Raw genomic sequence first — 4,508 nt, forward strand, 5'->3', positions numbered from 1 at the left:
ACACTGCTTGCCTACCTGATGTGCAAATGATCGGGGCTTATTTGAGCATCAACGTTACCAAGAGGTTCCTCGATTCACGTTGATTCTCTGTAAAAACAGAAAAACATTGTTTTTGCATCTAGGTTCGAAACAACATTGTACGATTGTTATGTAATTTTTGATAAGGATGAAATTTTGTGTTTTAATCTTGGAACTGTTATTTTTATACCAAATTTAACCGATTTTTGATGCATGGTGTAGGTCTAATGATAGATATAATGATTAAAAGATGGATTTTGCTCACTTTTCATCATAAACAAATATGTTTTGTTAACAACTTTGACTTTAAACAACAAAAAACCTAACAGGGTAATTCTCCGCCAACTCACACAGCAGTTGCCCCGACCCCTCTTCGATTTGCGTGAAACTTTGTCCTATGGGGTAACTTTTGTCCCTGATCATGAATCCGAGGTCCGTTTTTTGATATCTCGTGACGGAGGGGGCGGTACGACCCCTTCCATTTTTGAACATGCGAAAAAAGAGGTGTTTTTCAATAATTTGCAGCCTGAAACGGTGATGAGATAGAAATTTGGTGTCAAAGGGACTTTTATGTAAAATTAGACGCCCGATTTGATGGCGTACTCAGGATTCCGAAAAAAACGTATTTTTCATCGAAAAAAAAACACTAAAAAAGTTTTAAAAATTCTCCCATTTTCCGTTACTGGACTGTAAAAAATTTTGGAACTTGTTATTTTATGGGAAATTTAATGTACTTTTCGAATCTACATTGACCCAGAAGGGTCATTTTTTCATTTAGAACATTTTTTTTCATTTTAAAATTTCGTGTTCTTTCTTACTTTGCAGGGTTATTTTTTAGAGTGTAACAATGTTCTACAAAGTTGTAAAGCAGACAATTACAAAAAAATTGATATATAGACATAAGGGGTTTGCTTATAAACATCACGAGTTATCGCGATTTTACGAAAAAAAGTTTTGAAAAAGTTGGTCGTCATCAATCATGGCCGTTCATAGTCATCCGCGACAGACACGGACGATGAAACGAAGAAAAACGCAAAAAGTAACTTTTTCAAAACTTTTTTTCGTAAAATCGCGATAACTCGTGATGTTTATGAGCAAACTCCTTAAGTCTATATATCAAAATTTTTGTAATTGTCTGCTCTACAACTTTGTAGAACATCGTTACACTCTAAAAAATAACCGTGCAAAGTTAGAAAAAACACGAAATTTTAAAATGAAAAATTTTGTTCTAAATGAAAAAATGACCCCTCTGGGTCAATGTAGATTCGAAAAGTACATTAAATTTCCCATAAAATAACATGTTCCAAATTTTTTTACAGTCGAGTAACGGAAAATGGGAGAATTTTTAATACTTTTGACAAAGAACTTTGTCTTAGGGCTCTATACAAGGGTAGCAATCCAGATTTTTCGCGAAGCGAAATGTAACGCGTAGAAGCAAATTTTCGAAAAAAGTGCAAGATTTCAAACGATTGTATCTTTTTTCCCTCTCGACCAATTTGAACGTTTTACCCACCAAACGAAAGGGAAGACTTACTTAATGATCTTAAAACATGTTTATTACAGTACTTATTTATTTAAGTACTTAAAAGTTAACATAAAACTACTAAAGAATAGCGAACGCTGATTGGTCAAGCGCAACCTTTCCCGAACACATTAATCAGATTCAAGTATCTAGCACTTAGCAAATTTTGCCTTGCCTCCTCCTTCCGTGGAACTGTCACGCGAGAATGTAGCACCATGGATGCAACATGCCGTGCGATACTATTTAAGTTAGCACTTAGCCTCAGACAAATTCAGTGCCTACCGAGGTTTCATCCGAAGCGGACCTCGCGTTGGTTGTTTAAATGCTCACACATACATAATTTTCGGATCGTCGACGAGCCAACAAAACTCGGCTCGGTCGGTCCTGAAAAGTCATTCTATTGCTGGACGTCGACGAGAACACATCAGAAGCAGATGGCCTGGTGGCCCGGTAGCAGACGGCCTGGAGGTCCGGGAGCAGATGGCTTGGAGGCAAGGACCAGCTAAGACATGGTAGTCGCGGGAGTCGATCATTGGAACTGGCCACCACCTGGACTGGAGTGGCCGGAGGCCCCAGGGATGTTCCGATGGGGGGACATTTTCCAGACCGTAAGAGTTGGGGCAATATGGGTATCAAACTTTATGGTTTTTGCTACTGCACATGAAATTTGACATTTCGGCAGTAGTGGCCACAATCCGAAGTGGCCGGAAGCCCCGCGCATGTTCCGATGGGGGGACATTTGTCGGACCGTAAGAGTTGGGGCAATATGGGTATCAAACTTTATGGTTTTTGATACTGGACATGAAATTTGCCATTTCGGCAGTAGTGGCCATAAACCGGAGTGGCCGGAGGCCCCGGGGATGTTCCGATGGGGGGACATTTGCCGAACCATCAGAGTAGGGCAACATGGGTATCAAACATTATGGTATTTGATACTGGATATGAAATTTGACATTTCGGCAGTAGTGGCCACAATCCGGAGTGGCCGGAGGCCCCTCGGATGTTCCGATGGGGGGACATTTTCCGGACCGTAAGAGTTGGGGCAATATGGGTGTCAAACTTTATGGTTTTTGATACTGGATATGAAATTTGACATTTCGGCAGTAGTGGTCACAATCTGGAGTGGCCGGAGGCCCCGGGGATGTTCCGATGGGGGGACATTTGCCGAACCATAAGAGTAGGAGCAATATGGGTGTCAAACTTTATGGTTTTTGATACTGGATATGAAATTTGACATTTCGGCAGTAGTGGCCACAATCCGGAGTGGCCGGAGGCCCCGCGGATGTTCCGATGGGGGGACATTTGCCGGACTATAAGAGTTGGGGTAATATGGGTATCAAACCTTATGGTTTTGATACTGGACATGAAATTTGACATTTCGGCAGTAGTGGCCACAATCCGGAGTGGCCGGAGGCCGAGGATGTTCTGATGGGAGGACATATGCCGAACCATAAGAGTAGGGGCAATATGGGTATCAAACTTTATGGTTTTGATACTGAATATGTAATTTGCCATTTCGGCAGTAGTGGCCATAAACCGGAGTGGCCGGAGGCCGGGGATGTTCCGATGGGGGACATTTGCCGAACCATCAGAGTAGGGGCAATATGGGTATCAAACATTATGGTTTTGATACTGGATATGAAATTTGACATTTCGGCAGTAGTGGCCACAATCCGGAGTGGCCGGAGGCCCGGGGATGTTCCGATGGGGGACATTTGGCGGACTATAAGAGTTGGGGTAATATGGGTATCAAACATTATGGTTTTGATACTGGACATGAAATTTGACATTTCGGCAGTAGTGGCCACAATCCGAGTGCCGGAGGCCCCGGGGATGTTCCGATGGGGGGGACATTTTCCGGACCGTAAGAGTTGGGGCAATATGGGTATCAAACTTTATGGTTTTTGATACTGGACATGAAATTTGACATTTCGGCAGTAGTGGCCACAATCCGGAGTGGCCGGAGGCCCCGGGGATGTTCCGATGGGGGGACATTTGCCGGACCGTACGAGTTGGGACAATATGGGTATCAAACTTTATGGTTTTTGATATTGGACATGACATTTGACACTTCGGCAGTAGTGGCCACAATCCGGAGTGGCCGGAGGCCCCGCGGATGTTCCGATGGGGGGACATTTGCCGAACCATAAGAGTAGGGGCAATATGGGTATCAAACTTTATGATTTTTGATACTGGATATGAAATTTGACATTTCGGCAGTAGTGGCCACAATCCGGAGTGGCCGGAGGCCCCGCGGATGTTCCGATGGGAGGACATATGCCGAACCATAAGAGTAGAGGCAATATGGGTATCAAACTTTATGGTTTTTGATACTGGATATGAAATTTGACATTTCGGCAGTAGTGGCCACAATCAGGAGTGGCCGGAGGCCCGGGGATGTTCCGAGGGGCGGGGGACATTTGCCGAACCATAAAAGTAGGGGCAATATGGGTATCAAACTTTATGATTTTTGATACTGGATATGAAATTTGACATTTCAGCAGCAGTGGCCACAAACCGAAGTGGCCGGAGGCCCCGGGGATGTTCCGATGGGAGGACATTTGCCGAACCATAAGAGTTGAGGCAATATGGGTATCAAACTTTATGATTTTTGATACTAGATATGAAATTTGACATTTCAGCAGAAGTGGCCACAATCCGAAGTGGCCGGAGGCCACGGTGATGTTCCGATGGGGGGACATTTGCCGAAACATAAGATTAGGGGCAAAATGGGTATCAATTTTTATGGTAATTATGAATCTAGTGAATCTTGGGAAAGACAATGTAATCGAAAATTTCAACAACCATCTTGCAAAGTTCTTTGTCATACTGGTCATGTGTAACATAACCACCTGCACCTTTTTTAGTGTTTTTTTCGATGAAAAATACGTTTTTTCGAAATTCTGAGTACGCCATCAAATCGGGCGTCTAATTTTACATAAAAGTCCCTTTGACACCAAATTTCTAT

Source organism: Culex quinquefasciatus, chromosome 3, assembly GCF_015732765.1.
Source record: "Culex quinquefasciatus strain JHB chromosome 3, VPISU_Cqui_1.0_pri_paternal, whole genome shotgun sequence".
Lineage (NCBI taxonomy): Eukaryota > Metazoa > Arthropoda > Insecta > Diptera > Culicidae > Culex > Culex quinquefasciatus.